The sequence below is a fragment of the Squalius cephalus genome, assembly GCF_949319135.1.
Source record: "Squalius cephalus genome assembly, chromosome: 12".
NCBI lineage: Eukaryota > Metazoa > Chordata > Actinopteri > Cypriniformes > Leuciscidae > Squalius > Squalius cephalus.
Window position 1 is genome coordinate 30318345 of NC_137133.1, and position 24800 is coordinate 30343144.

General features: G+C 36.0%; 1 protein-coding gene across 1 annotated transcript in view; it reads right to left on the reverse strand.

Moving 5' to 3' along the window:
• pkib (protein kinase (cAMP-dependent, catalytic) inhibitor beta) overlaps positions 1 to 20454 on the reverse strand; it is a 35144-nt gene extending 14690 nt beyond the window's left edge. The window contains exon 1 of the mRNA XM_079888524.1: positions 20280 to 20454. The gene's annotated coding sequence lies outside the window, so the exon portion shown is untranslated. The remainder of the gene's footprint in view (positions 1 to 20279) is intronic.
• Between the last annotated feature and the right edge of the window lie 4346 nt (positions 20455 to 24800).

Genomic DNA, 24800 nt, shown 5'->3' on the forward strand with positions numbered 1-24800 from the left:
CTCCGCTAAGACATAACTGACTAAACAGATGGTTTCCCATCATAAGTACATTAGGTGCTCCAGAGGAGGGGCAAATGCTCAGCAGCAAAATTAAGAAACTTATCAAACACCACAAGTATGCTGTACTTTTTCAAAGTGCTTTTCCATAGCTATTTATGGCCTCACCTTGCTATGACCTGTGCCACTTAGCTCTTCTCTGTCTCACTCAATCCAAGGATCAGAAGCTACTAAAATCGATGTACACTGTCAATGACACTATACAAAGGCTCCATATGTGTTAATAAGCTCTGTGCCAAATGCATTGAGGCACTATCAGTGATCCTCGGAAACGACACCCGTCACCAACAGTCCACAGCAATGATAATTGATCTGGTTCCTGATGATGCCAGCTGGCTGGTCTAGCCCCCGCTGAACAAGACCACCAGAAGATAACATCTCGGCATGCTGTTGATGGGTTTTGGGCAAGAAAAATGCTGTTATTTTTTCCAGTTTTTTGTTCCAATCACAGTTTTTGTGTTTCAACAAATATGTCCTTTAAATTTAGTCAATATTTTGTCATGTCATTTAAGTCGTATTGTCCAAATTGGCATTTAATTCAAGTCCTCAAAATGACGAAAATAAATCAGACTGCAAACCATGCAAAAAATATATGTGAAAATGTAACATTTACTAAAACATGTATTTCAAAGGATTTATCAACATAAAATAGCAATAATAAAATAAAAACAATACAAACCTGAGATGAAGTAATAGCATAATGAGTAAACAGAATTGTTAAAGGGTAACTCTCACCAAAATGCAGCTAGGGTCTTTTTGTTAATCTACCCGAGGCAAACTTTCGTTTAAAAGCATAATTAGAATGGAAACGCCACTTTTAAGTTTGACCGTATTTTCGGTCAAATTGCCTTTTGAATGAGAGTGCTAGGGGAACGACTATGATAGCATCAAAAATTGCCTCAGGTAGATTAACAAAAAAGACCCTAGGTTGTATTTTGGTGAGAGTTACCCTTTAAAGGGATAGTTCACCCAAAAATAAAAATTATATCATTGTTCTTTCTTCTGTTGAACATAAAGGGAGATATTTTGACCAAATAGTGGTGGGACAGTAACAAAGTATTTTTACTTTGTTGTGGATTCGCTTACCCGAAACCCTTTTTAAATGCCAGTGATTTAAAGAAAATTACAGTCGTTTGGCAAATAAATAAACGACAGACAGTTATACACGTATTACCAATGACAAGGAATTTATTCATTTATTGTGTTAATTCATTAGCGAATCCACAATCTCATTCTCTCAAATGGCTTGGGTATATGCACGCCCCTGGTATATGCTTCAGGACAATTCTCTCGGCTGAGAAGAGCTTTGCCACCTGAGACAGAACACTTAGTAACCAGCACCAGAACTGAGCAACAAGGGAAGCAGATCGCTCTATGAGGTCAAGCCCTCATGTGAACCCGCAACAAAAGAAGTGCAGCTGCTACTGCGCACACCTGTGCCCATGTCTCAATAAGCATTTACCATGTTTACCAGTCACAGAATGGGCCCACAGAGATGTCTGTGTCTGGTCAGAAAGTCCAAAACAATCATAAACTGTGAGTGGTTAGAACTCCCATGCACAAAGAAGTCCGTGCACAAAAATGTGCTAAATATAAAGAAGCATTACTTTAAATGTCAGAACAAACCAGGTTAATCTGGTCTTAATCCATATACGTACAGCCCAGTAACAAGCTTTAAAATAGCACTAACCAAGGGGTGAGGCGTTTGCAATTTTCCTTTCCGCACACTTTACCTTCACACTTCACACAGCTAATTTTCTGCTTTAGATATACAATCTGCGCTTAAATTAAAAAAAATTGAATGACATTTCCTCTCATGGACCACACTGCAAAGAGCATGAAAAACATGACTGAAATAAAAACTGAAATTGTTAAACAGTCAAGTTAAATTTCCTCGTATTATGAGGCCCATTTTAAGCAATGGCTAATGTGGCCTTTTTATCACAAGCATGAACGTGAAGGATTATGCATAATAATGGAGGGGGAAAAACATGTTGTGGTGGTGATTTGCTTTTTTAATTTTTATAGGGAATAGTTCATGTTATTCCAAACTCAAACTCCTTTCCATGGAACACAAAATGTGAATTTGTAAAGATAACCTAGGCTGTAAAACTTCAAAATCACAAAAAAGCACAAGTATCATAAAAGTAGTCGATAAGACACAATTTTTCTTCTAAAATCGCAGAATAGCATTGTGTGACAAATTTTTAAGAGATTATTCACTGAAATTTGAAAGACTCAACGATTTGTTCACAAATCAAATTCATCTGGTCCCTTTGTTCAATTCACTGTCCACTAACAATTCATGAACGCTTCAATCCACCAACATTAATTGCATGAATGTTTTTTGTGTGAACGAATTTCTTTAACCAAACAGACGCTGCGTCTGAAATCGAATACTTCCCTGGCCGTTTATTTACATGACAACGGCGTTTTGGTGACCTGAGAACGCAAAATTTGAAGTAGGTTTCAAAGTGCAAGTAACCCATGAGGATTAATAACCTATGAGGCCATGGGAGAGGATTTATGAATGGCAGTGAAGTGATGCGGTAGTAGTCCATCGGAAATTCTTTCATACATATCCATACTGTATAGCACATACTTCTTTAATGGACGAGAAGTAAGTTGAAATTAAAATGTAGTACCTACTCAGACAGTATATGCGATTTCTGACGCACCAAGACTCTTATTTTGTATTGTACTTCATTGAAGTATGAGTAGATCATAGCTTTTATAATAAATCTATAGCACTCAATGGCAAATAAGTATTCAACATTTGCTTTGCCTAATGAAGCACCAATGTATTTGCTCATCAAAAGTGCATTTAGTTCACGTTTAGAGGGTCTCTGAAATAAAGGACAATTATGAATATAAATAATAATTCAAATTAAAAAGAGTAAACACTTACACTGAATATAAGCACAGAAAAACAAAACAATTCACACAAACAAAAGTCTCATATTTATTGGACCAAATCCTCAGGGTCCCTCAGGGCCTTTGTCCAGGCAAACAACATAAGAGGGGAAAAAAACAGAGCTGGATTTTTCCGAATAATCTCCGCTCTGAGGATCAAGGACAAGGGCCTGATCTCATCTTCCACTCGGCTTCCACACAGCCTTGACAGTCTGCAACAAGACAACACAACCTTGTAAAGCATGACTTGACAAGAAGCAAGAGTAGCTCTCAGTGACATTGTCGCGATGACGGCATTGGGAAATAAATAGCTTGTTCGCACATGGTTATGTAATAAAACCATTGCTTCTGAGAACTGAACAAAACAGAAACTGAGTCAGAGGAACTGTTTGAGTAGGAGAGACGTCATGCAATTCTCCCAGCACCTAGCATTTAAAGGTCTTGTCTATATACTCATCTGTTCGGCCTGGCTAATAATGCTAATGGCAAACTAACTGCCGATCAATAAAAGTGAGAACAATGTGGCAGATGACCTACAACCGCGTGGGCTAGTGTGATAAGCCTGCGAGAAAGCAGCTTGTCTGATTTGATGGTTCTGCAGTTGTGCAGAGGTGTTTATTTTAGTGCATTTCCCCTCTCTGGGATTTTGTAAGGTCAAGCGATGACAGGACAGCTAGCAATTTATCAAGAGCAATGCCCTGAGGCTAACGCTATAGCGTAAAGGTGTTGACTTGCTGGGCCTGGGAGGACTGTCAACATTTGCATGAGGAACATGAATGCATCACTCATAGTCATAAAGTTGGAAAAATCGAAGGAAAAATGTAATGTATTAAAAACAAAACCTGAACAGTGGGTCTTATATTTAGGCCTACATTTAAGATATACTATATTTGAATTGCAAATAAAATGCATTTGGATTTCACAGTTTTAACATGAACAGACTTAATGTAATGTATATTTGTCAGACATAGGCTACATGAAACATGTATGTATGAAACAGGCAAGAGTGCAGTTTTTGTTTGATTGTATTTAAATCATTTTTACATTTTTAAATTGCATTTATTCAAAAGGCTTAGAATCAGCATAAACCAGTTATTGTGAAAATGTCATTTTGTTCAGTTAAAAAGTATGAACATGGTTAAAATAGGGCTACACTGTCAGAAATAGGGGTACAGTAGGAGACCATTTCTGTCCCCCAAGGTACAATCTACACTAACGTACCCCATAGGGATTATTATTGGACCTCAAGGTACATATATGTACCTTTTTGAGGGTCAAAAAGCATTAAAAGGTACATATATGTACCGTATTCACGCGCATAGGTTTAGTTACCTATGATCACGCGTGTGAACTCGGCAATCGACTACTTTGGACTTCAACCGAAAACAGGATGTAAACACAGGTATTTGCGCTGGCTTGAATAACATCATTTTTATACATATTTTTCACATCTACTGCAGTCAGATTCACTCGTGTTCACTCAGAAGGAATCACTCACATGACCTGTGCACTTGTAATGACACATCAAGGATGTAAAGAGGCTAAAAGCAGGTTTAAATCTTGCCCCATTGAAGTCAACAGGGTGCAAATTTTAAAAAGAGGATAACACGGTGTAGGCAACACCGATTTTTGTCGTTGTTCTCTGTATTGACAGCACTCCAAATTGACAAAAAAATGAGCTCAATGTTAAAATTGACCGGAGTTCCCCTTTAAGGTACAATATTGTACCCTTGAGGGTACAGCCCCAGTGACAAGCCATTGCACCCCTAAAGATACAATTATGTACTTTATTTTCTGAGAGTGTAGTTGTGAAATTAGTTCAAATGGATGATCGACAAATATGCATCATATGCAGTTTATTAGTTTATGTTTAAACTGTGAAATCCACATGGATGGAAAGTTTATGCAATTAAAATGCATAAATCTTAAATCTAGCCCTAAATATTTATTTGAGTAGTACTTTTTTGGCAATTCAACACTGAACAAATTGTTTCACGGCACAAAAGTAAACAAAAGCATTCTTAAAATCAAACCCTGACAATATTTATAATGATTTGATGAAAAACGAACAGAATTTTGATTGTTTCATGCTGTAATTTACTATGCAAAAAAAAAAAACATTATCATACATCTACATTTTATTTTGCCATGTGTCATTTTGTTTGTTTACAATGAGGCAATGTCACCCCATCCATGTTGGAATCTGTTTCTTTGTTGTTGGGTTTTTTTACCTTTATTTTAAATTGTAAACTGGAGACAGTGAGAGAGGGAGAACGAAATCAGGACATAACCTGATTTGAACCTGCGTCCCATGAGCCAACAGCTCTTTCATGTCTTCAGCACGTCCACAGTTCACTGTGTCACAGCTCTGACAAAACACGGTCGAGTTTGATTGGACACACAGCCTTTAAAAACAACAACAAGCATTTTCTCCACTATAAGCCTATGTGCTATCACAAATATACATGATTATGCGACCCATTTTTGTTATGAATCACTGCCCTAGATAGTTTAAAGTACTACAGCTGAACTACATCACCAAAAAAATGTGCACATCCAATAATGAGAATTTTACAATGAAAAGCTTTCAACTCCAAATGAAACTTATCAATATACGTCAAACAGCTGCAATCCTCATTTATTCTAATTAATGAATCAGCAAAGCAAGCAGGAGTGAATACATTGTGTTCCATCTTAATTATTTGCTCCTACATTACTGTTCAAAAGTTTCGGGTCAGTAAGATGTTTTAATGTTTTTGAAAGAAATTTAGTATGCTCAACAAGGCTGCACTTATTTGATAAAAAATACTGTAATATTGTGAAATATAATTACAATTAAAAAGAACAGTTTTTTAAAATGTAATTTATTCCTGTGAGGGTAAAGCTGAATTTTCAGCATGATTACTCCAGTCTTCAGTGTCACATGATTCTTCAGAAATCATTCTAATATGCTGATTTGCTGCTCAAGAAATATTCCTGATCATTATCAATGTTGAAAACAGATGTGCTGCTTAATATTTTTGTGGAAACTGTGATACAGTTTTGATGAATAAGAAATGCATTTATATGAAGTAGAATATTTTTGTAACATTACACACGTTTTTACTGTCACTTTTGAGTGTTTCAATTCACAGGCCCAGGGTAAAATAAGGGTGGGCCTCAATATACAGTCATTTTTGGTCCTCCCTTATCACAGGGCCGAGGATGAGGTTTGTGGTTGTCCTACTCCTGATGGCAGCCTACATAACCATCACTCATGGAACCTAGAACAGCTAATAGGACACTGTTTAGGGCATCAGGGTCAAACCCAGATAAATCCAAGCAACCTCGGAACCACTGAGTCTGATCCTTAAAAAAGCTGCCTGACCTCTGAACGAGCTTACTGCGGGACTGTTATGCCTGTGCGTTTCCATTCTCAGGAGGCTTACATGGACACAGATAAGTGGATGAGCAGTGAATAGTAAATCTTCAACACCACTGTCACTACAGAGACCTCACTATCCTTTTTCCACCCTGATGATAAATGCCACATATACATCACGCACTGCTGGTCTTCACTAGAGCTGGAGGGTATGATGGTATATGCATGTTTCATGCCTGTATGACACAGATTGTTTATCTTTTCAGTACGATGAATGAGAATGGGGTGTCAACAAGGTCACCATTAAAGTCGGCATGAAAAGAAAATTGCAATAGTCTTTTCTTCCCTATTGTGATGTACTTCTGAGTGAAATGGCTTTTTAGGGTGGGACTTGATTTTGTCCATCAGGAATTGATTGGATGGTTGTGGTTTGCTATTGCTGTGATGTCCCGCCCTTGCGCCAGTAAACATGTCATCAGGGAAGAGATGTTGCTTCAAGAGGGAGGGGACGCTATTTTGATCAAAGATTAAATAAAGATGTGCACAATAAATATTAAGTCAATTATGATAAATACTGAAATATTCCATTAAAAACAAGAATTGTCGATTTTGATTTCATGGTTTCTTAAAACCAGCTCAAATGTAATCCATATGAATTGTGTGCATACGTTTTCTGAAGCCATATGATAACTATAAAAGGAACAGACTAAACATGCGCGCCCACACAAAGACATGACAAAACAGGAGTGTCAGAGCTCTGTCACAAAACCAAGAAATACACTAGACAGAAGTGACAGAACCCTGACACAATGATGCTCATATTTCTTGTAACTCATTATGACATGCACATTTGCATATTTAAATCACAAAAATTAGATTTTATTGCTATGGTGGATTTTTACAATTTCAAATTCGGTTCGTTCCTCACACAAAGCTATTCACAAGACTTGGGATATAGAGCATGAGTTCTTTTGCACGTCTTTTAAGTTGATTTATTCATTTTTGGAGCTTGATAGTCCCTTGACATGATTGTCAAGTCATAATCAAGTCCCTTGATTATGAGTCAGAGCTCATCAATTTTACATTAGTTTCAGTGCTTTGAATCTTTTGTTTTTGAAATTGTATCTTTTGGTTTGCATAGTCCAAATAAAATGATATCCTATAATTTGTGAGGTTATTATCATTTCGATAGATTATCAAAAAATATTTAATATACACTACTGTTCAATTTTATTTTAAAAGAAACTGATACTTTTAAAAGAATGCAGTATATTGATCAAAAGTGACAATAAAGACTTTTACATTGTTGCAAAAAAAAAAAAAAGTAATTGAAAGAAATGCTGCTCTTTTGAACTTTCTATTTATCAAAGAATCCTGAAAACAAAATGTATCACGGTTTCCACAGAAATATTAAGCAGCACAACATTTTTCAACATTGATAATAATAAGAAATATGTGTTGAGCAGCAAATCAGCATATTAGAATGATTTCTGAAGGATCATGTGAGACTGAAGAATGATTCTGAAAGCAAAAATAACTATATCTTTGGAAATATTACAATTTACAATATACCATTACAAAAGCTTTTAGCCATTCCACTCACCCTGAATATTTTCCTTACTGTATGATCATGCCATGTGACTGCAACATAAATGATCTATGGGACTAGCTCTTTGATTTTTGAGGGGGTGTAGGTCAAGACCTCATAACTCTGTGGTGGGTGTGTACATAATAAATCCAGCTGAACATACTGTATACCTTCACTTTTCATTCCCATAACTGTCACACAGCTGTGAAAATATATCAACACTGTGCATATAACAGACATATCCATCTTTGAAACGACAATGTTGTCAAAATATTGTCTCTCAGGATCTTCAAAATAAATATGAAAGCACAAGAACTATTTTTTATATTGGAGTTGTTCTCGGTCCAGGCATCTTTTGATTGATTCTGAGTGCACAAAGCGAGTGCCACAATCACACTGTTTTGACACTGCTCTATTGTGCAGTTTCAGTACCAGATATGATAAAGCTTTTGACAGCTATTCCCTGAGCAAAATCTGAGCCATTATAGTCTTTCCCAGGTCAAAATAAACTCAGATCTTTTCTAAAATATGCGAGCTGCCCCGCTCTCTACTGCCTATAAAAGGAGCTACCTTCGCATGTTGCTATGATTAGATGTTGATATGACGTGGTAACCTAATAAGCATACAGTATAAATATATAGAATACACAAATATTAGTAATAGTAAACAATCAAATTTTAATAATATTGAACTCTTAATTATCAATAGAATCACATAAAATATATAATAATCAACTGAAAATTTACATCTGTATTCTGTAGACATACCAGTGGATTAGCCTTTTCACACTGTGAAATATCTTGGTTTTGGAGCTGCTGGTTGTCATGACTAATTCAAATAAACAGATTTTACACTGAATATCTGAATATTTATAAAAGCCTGAGGTTCAAAACACCAATTAAGTCATCAACAGCAGGACAATTTTTAATGCCACACTTTTTTTTACTAAGATTTCTAAGCACATCTGACAACGGTTGCTTACTTAATTCAAGGTAATCTGGACATGTAGCCTAATGTTTGGCTTTTTCCACTATTATATTTATATGGTATTCCAAGGTATTTCAAAGAATACCATGGTAGTATTACTATGGCACATGTCCAAAAAACAATAACATGGTGATCCTTGTTGCAGTACAAATCGTTCTCAAGCAACAGACACAGACACCTGTAGACGCCTAAATACTTGCCGCTGTCTTTGTTCTAAACAGTTCATGAGTGATAATCCGCTCTAAACGATTCAGCGCATTCGGGAGCTGTTCAAATGATTCCGGCTGATTAAGCGATAGCTATAAATGAAAAGTTGCATGACTGAAAAAAATAGTAACCCTACTACCGCAGCTTCACCAGTGAGATATATGGCTAACTTCACTATTTGAAGTGACAAATTTGGGGATTCAGATTCAGTGACTCGATTTTTTTAATATCCTTTTTGGGTTGATTCTTTCTACAGCTTACACAGAACTATATATGGTTACTTCAGTAGGTGATGATAAGTGATTATCAATTTGTGCATTCATATTATGGAATAGTACTAAATCTGAGTGCATCAAAGACCAAAATAAGTCTTATTAGTGTTTATTAAACTGTGCATGTCTACAAATCTAGGAGACTCCATGGTAATAAACATCATATGTGTTTTCCCAGAAATGACAGGAAAGCAAATAATTATTTTCATACATATGCTGAGCAAGCATGACTTTGATCAAGCTATAGAAAAAACAATATTAGTCTAAATAAATTTGATGAAAATCAATAATGTTCTTACATCTGTTTAATTATGGTCTTCAGTACTTTTTACACATTTTTTCAAACGCTTTAAAGGGGACATTTCATGGCGAGAAGAAGAACATTTCTAGAGACGCTACTGCCCAACAATTATGAAAACAGCTGAACACTAGTCTGGGAGCCAGCTAAACTAGCTAATAAGACGGTTTAAGTTAAGTGAGTTACTCATAGCAAACATTTCTACAGAAGGAATTAAAGGCCCACTGAAGTGCTTTGAAACGGCAGCATTATTCAGTGTGTTGACGCAATTTCCACTGAAACAGGAAGACAGGGCGGGACATAACGAGCAGTAGGGCTGCACGATAATGGTTAAACTGATAATCACGATTATTTTGCTCAAAATTTTAATCGCGATAATTAATCACGATTATTCTCATTTGAGAAACTACAGAGAAAGAAAAGAGACAGTTAACGGTTTATATATATATATATATATATATATATATATATATACAGTAACTGTCATTTTGGTTACAAAATTTAAGTTACCGGCTATTCAGAACTTCTACTTGAGGATTGAGGAGACTCTCCCCTTCCATGTAAAGCACTTTGAGTGCAGAGAAAATCCTGTCATCCAGATATCTCCACCCTTCCTCATTCATTCTCATCTTTTTTTTTTTTTTTTTTTTTTACCAAAAATGTGTTTTAGGTGGACCGATCAATACAGTACAAAGAACATGTAGGATGTTGTAAAATATCAATGTCTTTTCTGTTAACCAAATGCTTTTTTGCTTCATTGCAAGTGAACAAGCACACCGTTATTTGTTGTGTAGTGACGTGTGTGTTCAAGTAAGCCAGAAATGCGCAGATTCTGCACAATACGCTGTATTTAATAGATCATGATGACTCACATAATAACATGCCAAATTGGCCAGTGATTTGACAGCATTACCCGCCAAAGTTCATCTTTAGCCGCATTTGGCGGGTTGGCGGGTGTTAATTTCAAACCATCAGACTTTATTTAACCAACAACTTCCTCAGACAGCAAGTCAATACAAATGGCATGATTTAACGTTAGATGAGCGCTTTGTGATGCGTCTTCACCATAGACTGTAAAAAATATGGACAAAGCATCTGTGACGTCACCCACAGACTTTCTGAAGAACGGTTTTGAGGCCGTTTATGGGGGGTATGGGCGGCGCCATCTTGTGTTCAGAAAGGATACAGAGGTGGTATGATGTGTTGTGTCAGATCATGGCCGAGACGTCAAATTTCAGGAATTCCACTCGGCGCAGCCTATGCTCGTTATCAGCTGTCAATCAAGCTGTCAATCAAAGTTAACCACGCCCTTATTTGTCATACATTTTATATCTAAATACGATCTAAACTAACGAGTTAGAAAAAAATTCACCTCCCTCACAGTTGTCAGGCACTCGGAACCTATCGAAAAATACAATAAAAGTTCATGGGACCAACCTGTAAAAACATGAATTTATGCTGTGAAAACGGACATTTTAACATGGGGGTCTATGGACATTTGCTCCCTTTTGGGACCTGCCCCTAGCGGATTTTTGATGTATTGCAGTTTTTCGCACTTCCGGGTAGGCTTCATTTTTCAGATTAGAATGTTGCCGCTTGTTCTTCACATTAGATCCTCTAAGCAACACATTTCGGTTGCAAATGAGACAAAGTACAGATCCAGATCGCTCAGCAAATTCGTACTGCAAAGAAAAATAGTCTACTAATACACACTGAAAACGGTCAGTGGCTGTCATTTTCAACCAATTCACAACATGAAAACTGGTAAAAACTTTCATTCAGTGAAACTCATTTAGAAACAGATTAAGTCACACAAACAGCACAAGTGGCTTGTGAAGAAACAGACTGGCTGTATAACAGTTTCATGCAAACAGAATATCGCTGTGGAGATTGCACAGATTAAGTAAAACACTGGGCAAAAAATGTAAGAGAAAAGCTCTGTTTGGGTGATTTGGGAGATTTAAGCTATTTAGATCTGGCAACCACAAACATCAACGCTAGAGGGGACTTGTTAACAATGCAAGATAATGCAAATTTTCAGTTGTTTTCAGGATAAAAAACGAGCGGGCAAATATCGCGACGATTTTTTTAAATTAATCGAGAGAGGCAGATATCGTTATCGCGATTAAAATACGATTAATCGTGCAGCCCTAACGAGCAGCTCCTCCCCTTTTTTAAATAGCCAATAGCGTTTTGTTTATATCACAGCTCGGCCAGAGCCGTCGAGCTCGACAAAGCCGCATTTGACAGCTTTTGAAAGCCACAGTCTAACAGATTCCCCTTTTAGATTTATTATGAAACTCTTACTAAAGCAAAAGAGTGAACATAGTCATGCTGAGGATTTGTAATTTATGTGCGTAATTTATGTTGCTGCATGGCACCGGTGTTATCCCTTCTACTCATCAGTGCTGTTTCTAGTGCTGAGTCTGTCTAACCATTTCTCCTCCTAATCTCCTCCATATCGCTTTAAAATATAGCATTCTGTGTAGAATTCAAATGGTCCAATTAGTTTTGTGGCCGATCGTGTCTCTGGACTGGACCAGACTGTGTGCGACACTGTCCGAATCGCTCCTTATCCCCTATATAGTGCATTATGTGCTATTCACCATATCGAAAATAGTAAATGTGTGAACAAGTGGCCGATGTCAGCCGCAGCTTCAGTGTCTATTTACAGTGTAGGGGGCGGGACGCTTTAGATTCTAGAGAGCATTTGATTGGACAGAAAATCTGATGAGAAGCTGAAGTGCAGAGTGATGTCATCAAAATCGTTAATCCATATAGGCGGAAGTGAGAGACTGTAAATTTGGAATGCTTTTAAGTTAGGCCTATATCTTCTAAATGTGAATTTTGTCATTGTTTTGGAGCACACTACATTATATATAACCTTAAGACAAACAACTTAATACTAAAAGCCAAAAAAACTTACATTTTAATTTCATGGGGACTTTAAGGAGGATTTAATGCCATTAATGCTTGGAGGAACAGCCATCACACAACAACTATCAAAGAGCTCCAGCTGTGTCAGATGAAATTGCTCCAAGCATTCCCTTGTCACATATTTTCATCTGGCGGTCTTTATTCCACCTCAGACCTTTGAAAATATTGTTTAACCGTCAGCATCCCTAAGCCTCAAATGCATCAAAATATTCCTACATTGTAGTTGATTTAATTTTCTGATTAAATCAATTCAACTGGTCACATGTTTGAATAATCCAACACCTTCCGACACATCTGTGCATGGTGAACAAAGCCAATTAGCGCTGCATTACAGCGACGTCTCCAGCCATACCCATAGCTATCAAAGCTGTTTACTGCATCATATCACATGTACGGCCAAAAATAACACAAGACAAGTCACATCCAATCATCTACAGAGGATCAGATACATACTTAGCAGCAGCAAATTGAAGATGAACTATAGGTTAGCTGGACAACAAAGGTTTTTTTTAATCTTTGCCTATTAATAGCAGATGCCAGCCGCTTGAGGGCAAAGCCCATTCGTGTGGGCTAGAAGAACAAAGCACAGATTACATGTGATTCATCTTCTCACGTTTCAAATGCAGACCTTGGTTCCCTGCACAGTGCATCCCCAGGGAATGATTTTCCCATTGGCTATCTGCCTCCCCAAACAAAGATCGTGCTCAATGACGCAACATCAATGTGCACCGGACGCTGCTGGAATACCAAAGAAAGGCAAATTGGCATCAATCAGATCTGACATTATCCAAATGTATATTTGGACTGATGACAGGGAACATCAAGCATTCAACTATCATTCCATATTATTTCTAGGCTTTTACCAGCCAGTTCCAACACAATCATTTCATTTGTAAAATTGCAACAATCAAATATATCAGAAATGGTATTGATTTTTGCATCTGTATTTCAAGGATTGATTGCAATGTTGATTGGTGGGATTAGTTGTATTTGCCAAGGCAAGCATTAGTATGCTTATTCATTTAGAGATTTCGTTGTACTATCCATGCTACAAACATGAATGGTATCTCAATTATGCAGCTTGTTAAAAAAGGCATGTGTTATTACTTTGAAAATCAATCTAACTTCCAATTTTTTACTGGGCAGATAAAGATAAAGATAAAGATAAAGTGGGCCAAAAATCTCATTGGAGGGATCTAGCAACAAAAACATTTTAGAGAAGATTGTCTCTATCGATTTAAATGAGACAGTTAGCAAATCCCCTGGCAAAGACCTAACAACCACTCCAAATACCATAGCAACTGCCAAACAGTAAACAATTTATTGGCAAACAGAACCGAGACTACAAGCATCATTCACATTTTCTTCATAAAAAGGTTAGATTAGTTGTAGCCTACAAAAGAGTGCAGTAGCCTATTATAAAGCATTAGAACAGTCTCACAGGGATATTCCACTGTGAAATGTTTTTTTTTTTTTGTAGAACAATTTTCATGCATCTTAGGGGGTTTCTTTGCTGTAGCTTCTTTTAACCGGCTTAAACCAACCATTTTGCTGACTCCAAAGTGAGCAATGATTTCTATATGCGGTAACAAACCACAAGACAGGCAGAGCAATAAAGTAAATGGACTTTCTTTCTTTCACAGAACATTTAAGTAAATCTGCATGAAAGAGATTTCACAAAAAGCAGCCTATAACAAAATTAAATCAATCAGGTTAATTTATCTAAAGCTTTATTTTGTAAATCAATATATGGAACACTTAAATGCTTCTAATCATTAAATGTCCACGTTAGCTTTTTAAAAAAAACAATTCATCAGCCTGAGAGTCAGCTGGCTCTTCGCTGCTGCTTGGCACAGATTTTGATGCTGCTATCCCCCATACAGTATAAAAACACCTTTAAAAGATTTATGACAGGCTGTATAGAAAATGAGAGAGGGAGGCAAACTAAGACTGATCAATAGAAATGCAGCCATAAGGAACATGCACACATATAACTTGACCTTAAATCAAGAGCCCTAAAATTGTTCCATTAGAGGGGAAATATTATCAGATAACCTTATACATGCAATTTTGCTCATTTTTGCTTTGCTATTGCTTTGGATGAACAATTATGAGTAGGTGATGATGGCTCCTAAATCCTAAACTTTAAGAGCCTGAAGAAACTTTAACATCCATGGAAACTTTTCATTGCACAATAGGTTTTTTTTTTTTTTTATAGTGGAAAAGGCTTCTTTAGATTGTTGAAATGTCCTCACACTAAGAAAAAATGGTTATTCTGAGAACGGTTCACTAAAAGGTTCTTTTGGGAAGCCAACATGGTTCTTCTATGGCAAAACTCCCTTTTGAAACCATTATTTTTAAGAGAATAGGTTATTTTTAGTGAATCAACACAACCATGTGTCCGACTATCAAACTATATGACTATTATGAGCCGGTTCTTTCTAATGCAACAAATGACTTCAACAAATTATTCCTATGAGCCAGTCCTTTTTAGTGAATCAAAAACAACGCAACCAGTAAAGTCTGAAATCAAACCTTTGAGACTTTTGAGCAAATTATGAGTTTTGCCAGTATTTTATACAAATAAATGAATGCAGTGTGTTACCACATGGTTTGTTTGTTTAGTATTCATCAAATATAGTTAAGGCCAGTTAATGGACTGCATTCATGCCGTCTGTAATATTTTCTTTTTTTTTACAAATATGTATTCCTTAGGCCTTTATTATGGCACACTCCATTATATTCCTATATATTTATTTATTAGTAAGAGATGCCGATTTCTAGAGCCATGAGCAACGATTTTTGGTGACATGAGCGACAGCAAATCGCTGTCAGAATGTGAGTGGGGCTTAACACAGGCATCACTGGGTTTATAAAACTCTCACTGTTGCATTTAGCCAAACACGAAATGTACATTTTAAGACATGTCTTTCAAAACAGCATTGACAGTATTTTATAACACTTCTCAGAATACCTACAGTCTAGGCTTATGACACAAATAGTGTGCCATGCATGAAGACACTGTGCTTTGATAAATAATTCACATCTGTGAGGGTTCCAGCGCACGATCGATAAGAGCTCCATGTGAATGTGACCCCTTATTCTCCCGTCACAGACAATTTATCCAGCGCAAACACAGGCACGGGGTTTATTTGACAGAAAGTGAGAGTTGTAAAGCTTCACAACATGCAACAATCTGTTTTATTTACTTGACATATGGTATGTACAGCTCAGAGCAGACAGTAAAATAAGCTGTTGTCTTGGTGCAAGACATTTTGAAGATCAAACTCAAAGCCAGGATATCTTGGTCCCTAGATTGTTGCGGTGTATTTTTAGGTCTGATGTAATGATGCGCTCAAATCCGGCAATTTAAGATAACAAATAACAGATAAGAGTGTGACCCCTGGCACTTTAGAACCCTCCGGTGCCAGATTTTTATACAACAAGCCCTGCAATATAGTAGAGCCTAAGATTAGGCCTTATCACTAGAACACTGTGTGGTCTTTAACTTCTTAGGAACACCACATGATGTACCCCATATGGAGAGATGAATAAAAGCCCACATGTTAGCAATGTGCACCTCTGCAAACTACCGCTGATCCATCAGTGTCCCCTGCAGAATACACCCATGCAGCCATGCAAAAAAAAATCATGTTATATGTAAATTATTCATTTGGCCGAGTGTAGACTGTAAAAATGCTATGGTAAAAAACTGTTATGGTTAACAGTAAGTTTCCTTATAGTGAAACACTGACATAAATCTGATCACTTGGACGTGGCTGTGTACAAGAGGTAAAACCGATATAAATACTGTTCGTTTTCTCACACAAACCGCTCGTTTCGTGTCTTAGGCCATCAATGTGTACTTACGATGGGGAATTGTTTAATTTGGACGATGGGGAATTGTTTTAATTTGGACTCTGTGCATGCTCTTTGAGACAGTGACCATAGACCTGCATTATAGGACTGACAGACAAGAACGGTTTGACCTAAAAATATCAAAATTGAAACTACTGCGGAAAAAAAGACACCTACATCTTGGATGCCCTTGAGGTAAGCTAAAACATACCAAAATTTAATTTCAAAGTGAACTATCCCTTTAAGCCCTGAGTTTCCATTGCCCAGTATTGTTTATGTCAACGTCAATATTATAATGGTTGTTTTACATTATTCTCCAGCGATCTCCTGTGTTTTAGTTTGTGGATAATGATAAAGACTATTTTGTTTTGTATTTTGTAATAAAAAAGACAATTTACTATTTTGAATCTCCTTCGTTGTGTTCCTTTACACAGTGACAAACTGTTACAAATACAATATAATGTTCTTTTTTATCATAATTTCATTTTTATATGAAACCAACATGAACCTTACCTATGAAATAACAGTTTAATGATATGGTCAAAATAGAGATCACAGATTTTATTTATGAATTAAAGGTATAGTGGAGGATCTTTCCGAATTTTAGATAAGACCCGCCCTCTCCACTTTTTTAATAAGTTTGATTGATTCACCAGAATGATTGACAATTAGGAGGACCAATAGTATAGGTGATCCACCCGGAAGTAAAAAATCCTCCACTATACCTTTAATATTTCATGTATTAGTTGACTTATTTTGGTGCCACCACTTAATTACTCAATTCTTTAAAATAAAATAAAATAAAATAAAATAAAATAAAATAAAATAAAATAAAATAAAATAAAATAAAATAAAATAAAATAAAATAAAATAAAATAAAATTATGAACAGTTTTGGTTGGTTCATCCTTTTGGCCACTAGTTGACCACAAAAACAAAAAAAAAAACTGTTATGATCACAAATTTCTGTGCATTTCACTATTTTATGAACTGTGTAATTTATGTGCCACAAGAGTTGAATTGCAAAAAAAAAAAAAAAAAAAAAAATATTGTTTTTCAAACAATCTGCCATTGGTCGGATAAATTAGATAGGGTCCAAAAAGACTACAAGAAAAATATGATAAGTTGTTTCAGTATTACATATGTCTATTATACAGTAAATGCCATGTAACTGTGTGGTATTGTAAGTTGCACTGGGTAAAAAGTCACTGTTAAGTAATAACTATCTGTGATTGTTTGTGTTGCATGGTGCAATGTTTTCTATTGTTTGTTTACAGGAGAATATTTATGTAATGCATGGACCAATTGGTGGAATGAATGGAGCGTTGAGCTCTCTTGGGATCTCGCCAGTGAAACACTTGAACAGAAGCTGTCATGCCTTTCACTAGAGCCTTGATGATACTCTAAAGGAGGCTGAAACAGAATGAATATCAGCTGTTCAAAGAGAAAATAGAGGCTGCGCTTCTTCAAGGCCAAATTTTGATCTGTTGCATACTGTCAGTTTAAATATTTTTAAATGCCTGCTCTAAAAGACTATGGGTTTTTACAAATAAGCACCTGAAGCTCCCAATGCTTTGTCGTAATAATATGTTTAAATTGATTTGAATTTGTTTAATAATCCTCCTCAAACTCCAGAGGTAAAGAAAAATGTAAAGGTGAAGTGTGTAAGTTTGACTGTTTTCAAACATTTTTCCTGGGGGCCTGCAATTGGTCAATAAACAGACAGACCCGCCTTCAAACTCACACCATTGGTTGAGCTTTTGTTGGCGTGGCTGGAAGGAAACAGAGAATGTTTTTTGAAAAACTTCTTGAGGGAATCAACCAATGATTGGCTTAAAAATGCTTTCAGTTATTCGGGTTTAATATGCAGACACATCTATAAGATTATTTTAATATAAATATATAAAAACATTGGAGCTGCATTTACTGTTTCATCATTCTCTTACAGTACTATGATTTCCCATTCAAAAATGCTTTAGATATGATCCATAGAGCAACATATCACAATCCTTTCGTATAATTATAATTATTTCTGGCTTGTGATTTTCTAACTGCAGCATTTTGTCAAAACTAGCCTATAACTTAAAATAGCCTAAAGAAATAAAACAAGAAGTCTGGGCATCAAATCTGCTTTTCTTCCCTAATTGCTGGTCTTCTGACATGTGTGAAAGCAGACGAGCAAGTGTGAACGTGAAGAAAATAAACTGTGCCAAACGATACTGTCAAGTCCCGTGAGCACAATTAACTTCATGAGCAGGCAGACACCGCTGCAAAGTTTATGTTATCATCAACAAGGCCAATTAAAAATAGATTCTCCATGGGCGGCACCCAGCAGGAGATACTGTACCATGGCACGACATACACACACACGTTGACCGAAACACATTCTGACGTCGAGATTGATTGAAGGGTGGCTATATCATGAGATTTGATGTATGCTTTTCTAACGTCTATCTGTTTTCAGTATAATTCGGACAAAACTGCCCAAGCAATTAGAAATCATCCACTATTTGGATCCAGAAAACAGAAGATAACCTGTATAAGATTTAAGGCTATTATATTATTAAGTGTGCTGCAATAAAATGACAGCCTTTGCACCAGATCCTGCCCTCTATCAGTAAATCTTGTGAGGGTTATTGAGCTGTTTTGGGGAAAGATAGGACTTATCGATGTGATTTAACCCTCCTGGAGGCTCATCTATTGTCACAGTGCAGCAATATGACAATCTTTTGTTTTCAAGAACACCATAGCATACAAAAAAAAAAAGAGACAGCATCCATAGCAACGAACAAAGGGCCCTTATACCAGAATGTAAATGCTGGTTATAGTGGAAAGGACACGGTGCCCGTTTGAGTAAATGCTTCTAGATGAGAAGATAATGAAAACTGCTGTGTCTCCTAGGCAACTTTAACCACCTTTAACTTAACAACTAAATTATCACAAATGTCACAATATCGGATCTGCGCATTCTCTCCATGCGGGGCTTTTAAAGAGGAAAATGAATTAATTCAATTAAAGATTAAAAACAGAAATAAAAAAAAATAAATGTTCGTGATAGAAAAATAACTAATTGTGGTTTGAAATAACAACTTTTAGAAGGAAGGTCCTGCTTAGCCCAGACGCTAACTTTGTATTGGCTTTTTGTTATGCATTTATTTACAACCATGAAGCATTGTAGATTAATAATTTACATTCAACTGTAATAATCCTGCTGTAAAATCCAGTTTAAGATGTTTTGAAACATGCTTCTAGCTGGTCATTATAGCTTGACCAGCAACTAAGCATCTCAGATCAGTTAGAAACCAGCTATAATACATTTTACTTCTGGTTTACCAGACTACATAATATAGGCTATTATAGTTCTATTCTAGCATAACCTTTTATTCTTTCATCATGAAAACCTTTCGTGAGCGCATTAATTAAATTGCATTAGATCTAAGAAATAAACATGATTTTAAAATAGTCAATTCCTGTGTGTCAGACGCGTACAGGGTATATTGCATGGTTACAGTGAATATGAACTGGCAGATGACACTCGAATAGGAACAATAGATTTTCCCAACGACAGCTGGGATTATTTAACTACTATCAATACACATTCATAACACGTGGTTCATTCATTTACGTACTGTCCTGTCGTGTAAATAAACGGATAGTTGTAATGCATCAGTGAGCATCTGGACAGACCAGCGCACATAAAGAACTTCAAAGCGCGCAGTGATGCTCTCCACATACAATTCTGGCACATCTCTAACCCTCTCTGTCTGTCTTATGACAGTCCTGCAACAGCGCGTTTACTCACTCCGAATACGAAGCGACTCCTCGAAGCAGAGTTATCCGGGAGAACACTCCGAATCAGTACCAACAGAGGCTATCCGCGAGGGGAACTCCGCATATTGAGACCATCTTCGTCGTGATTCTCCTTCTCTGACACTGAGTCCAGCGCGAGCGAGCGCAACTACCCCGCGCGCTGCTGACATCACACGAGAGCGCGCTTAGCCAAACACTGCCTGTCAGACAGAGAAAAGTATGTTTTTTTGTCTATTCATAGTGTGTATATGAACTGGCAGATTACACTCGAATGATATAGAATAGAATAGAATAGAATAGAATAGAATAGAATAGAATAGAGGCCTAATATAATATTTTTTGGCACACACATTAGGCTATTTAAAATGTGAATGGAAATATGTTTAATTACATGCATATTTAAAAGCCTATTTTTGATCAAAAATACACACACACACACACACACACACACACACACACACACACACACACACACACACACACACACACACACACACACACACACACACACACACACACACACACAAAAACCTATGTATATTATAGAATGATTTTTGAAGCATCATGTGACACTGAAGACTGGAGCAATGGCTAATGAAGATTCAGATTTGCATCACAGAAATAAATTATATTTTAAAGTATAAGTAATTTGTAATAATATTGTACAATATTACTGTTTTTTTTTTTAACAAATAAATGCAGGCTTGATGAGCATAAGAGACTTCTTTGAAAAACAATAAAAAGAGTAATGTTTCTTTACAGTAATGTGAAGTGAAACTTCTCTCAATGGCAAAAGTGTCCCAATTTACCTGAATTCACCCTATATAATATAATATAATATAATATAATATAATATAATATAATATAATATAATATAATATAATATAATATAATATTTTTAACAGACACTAACTCAGTAACCTACCGCTCTGTCTCTACTACTGTAAACACCTTATGCAATCACAATCATCCCCTTTAACAAACAAAACGGTAACCCTCTGAACTGGCTGAGGATAATCACCTCTGTATCCTGCTCCACATGGCAGCGACTTCATCCCATTTGTCAATTCCAAAAATAAAATGAACTCTGGTGGCCCAAAGGCATGTGTTTAATTATGAAGTGATAGAGGATGTCTGTAGACCAAAAGAGTATTGATCTAAAAGACTGACAAAAAAAGATTATTTTCTGAAAAATTCATGAAGGGGTGATTAACTGCGAAAAAGTCAACCCAGCTCTCTTGAGAAAAGGCAGATGGTGGAGGAACTAGAGGGAGAAATTACAGTTACTAATCTAAATTTGACTATTAAAGCAATATGACTATCACATGTCTGACTGCTTCGCATAATCCTGTTTGGTTTGCATGGTATGGTCATTTTACCTATTGTCAGACAAACAACAGGATAAAACGCAACCAAAGCTTTTTAAGCCAAAGTTGTTCAAACAAATGACCAGATGCACAGATCAAAACTAGTATTAATTGGAATTTATTTAGAAGAACTAAGTAACTGATGCTGTTCAATTTTTTACTACTCACACATGTTGCATGGAGCCAACATGGAACCTGTGGACAAACTCACTTACAATCCATATTTCAGCCCATGCAGTAACCTTTTAGAAAGCTGGGTCTTGCGCATGTTGCCCAGTTGGGGCCCACCTGTTGGCAAGTGCAATCCTGCATGAAATCCGTGTGGGCAATTGGCATGGGGCCATTATGGAACCCACGAACAATCCCATAGAGCCAATTTTTCAGCCCATTTCAAACCCAAATGGGCCTCAAATACAAATGCTGGCTGGGTTAAAACTGGGACCGAGATGGGTCTTGCACATGTTGCCCAGTTGGGACCCACATAGTGGCAAGTGCAATTTAGCATAAAATCCATGTGGTCAATTGGCATGGGGCCATTATGGAATATGTGGCCAATCCTAAACAGGGCCCAGTTTTTCAGCCCATTTCATATCCATATAAGCCCCACGTACATGTGTTGGCTGGGTCAGTTTAAAATAGGCCTATCACTTTGGGGTTCTGATGTGATGGTGACATGTACAGTGGCTAGATTAGAATGTCCTTAATCTTCCCTGAGATCCATTAATATAATTAGTATCATCTACTTGGAATACAGACAAGGAGACATTGAAGGCATAAAAACGTTGTACTTAATGAATGTAAGCTTTAAAATGGAAAAGATCAGATTCCAGAAGTACACATTTGCCACTTGTCATGGGATGGGGAAATGACTGACCAAGTTTATTACAGAACGGTGGCCCTTTCATAAGACATTCTGGGCCAATTACAGCTCTTATGTAAATGATCACCTCTGCTTCATCCCACAAATAAGCTGATTGAAGTCATTTTTAAATTGGCTGCATGAAAAAGGAAATATGTTTAATCCTTACAAATAACTACTAAAGAGACAAGATTATGTTGACGTAATGTTGAGAAACATGATCTCGGTGGAAGAATTTTACTGCCATTTAAAATGATGTGCTGTTCTAATAATAGTGCATGCAAATCCGATATTCACATCACGACCAATAACATTTCCCTGATCACATTTCTCAGAACACAGATATTCCAGACCTCCATTTTAATTAATAATTTGCCTCAGTGCCAATTACCATGGACTTAGCAACAGACTGACTTCCATGACTGTACAGCTGTTTCCATGAACTGACTCCAGGCTTACTTGGTTTCTATTTCATTACTGAATTTCTTTTCATGAACTAATGATGTAGGCCTAGATGTTTGATTTCACCATAAGAACATTAATGAGGAAATGTGACCAAGCATGGCTGTATTGCACAATTTCTGATCACCTTGCTTTTACATTATTAAGTTATTAACCCTTTGGCGCTGTTCGGGTGTCAGTCAAATTTTTTATTTTTTATTATTTATTATTTATTTATTTAAAAAAAAAAAATTTTTAGTGGATTTTGTGGTACTAAATTATATTTATGCAATAGTTATAATCCATTTATTCACTTTTTGAGCATGGACCAGAAAGTTAAATTTCTAACTTAAACTGTCATAAATATGCTTTGGAGCACATACTTAAATTTGGTCTCTTTTTAAAGACGACACTTGGCAGATTATTGCTGATGTAAAATAAGTTTAAAAAAATAACTTGAAAAAAGTTATAAAATGTTACATCTTGTTATGAAAAATGCACAAAAATTCAAATTAAATTTTTTACATGAAATATATATTTTCCAAAACACCTTTTACTATAAAACTGTGAGAAAATCAAAGCTATAAATCTAAACAAGCCGTGTTTCAAATTTGAAGTTGATATCTCAAAAAAATAGGCTTTCAGTAAGAATTTGTTTGTGTGCAATACCAAACGTTTCCAATAGATGAATTTCGTCCCACATTCGTTTCCAATGCAGGCATCCAAGAATGACTATTTTTTTCAGGACCATTTAACCTTTTCGAATCATGTCCATGATTTTGTGTGTGTGTGTGTGTGTTCACACAGCAAGTGCCAAAACCTTTACCAAGTTTAGTACCATTCCGATAAAGTAAAAAATATATAAATAAATAAAACACTTTTTTTTGGGTCAAAAATGACCGAACAGCACCAGAGGGTATGCAATGAACAGATGTTACAATATATATATATTTATATATATTAATATAATATATTAATATAATTATATAATATAATATTAATATAATTTTTTTTTTTTTTTTTTTTTTTTTTTTACTGTTTAAGAATGTAGATTTCTTTTTTAAATTAGCACTGTTTTGGAAAGTGATTGTTCTTTAATTAACTTTCATAGCTTCAACTAATTATATCCCATTTTATTCTTATGTAATCCTGTTTCAATGAAGACAACAAAAGTGTGCTCTTTTTGTATGAATGTGTAATGATTTTTTTAAATATATATATTTTTTAAAAACATGACACCATTAAAAACGATAAAGATAGATATAAATACCCTAATGAGCATCCTACAAAACACAGAAGAACATAAACCGTGAATATTAAGCAAGAAACAATAATGAATGCTGTGAAAAACAGGCTGGAAGTTTCCATTCTTAAAGGGAGTAGGGACATAAACAAGGTTTGATCTCTGTGTGAAGGGAGCTGTTCATTTTGTAGTCCATAAACCCAGAAAAGAGTTCTCTGTTTCATAAGGGGTTTTGAATAGAGAGTAGGCTATAGCTTTATGAATAAAACTAGGTCTGCGGTTAACATTATTTGAAGAGATAATGAAATGGGCTTTCATTCATTTTTTGTTTACATGTAGGCCTATCTATCTATCTATCTATCTATCTATCTATCTATCTATCTATCTATCTATCTATCTATCTATCTATCTATCTATCTATCTATCTATCTATCTATCTATCTATCTATCTATCTATCTATCTATCTATCTATCTATCTATCTATCTATCTATCTATCCTTTTTTGAGACTTATTAAATGTAGGCTATATATTTAAAACAAACAAACAAATAAAATTCCAGCAACCTCCTATTAAATTCCCCCCCCCCCATTATTTTGTCAGC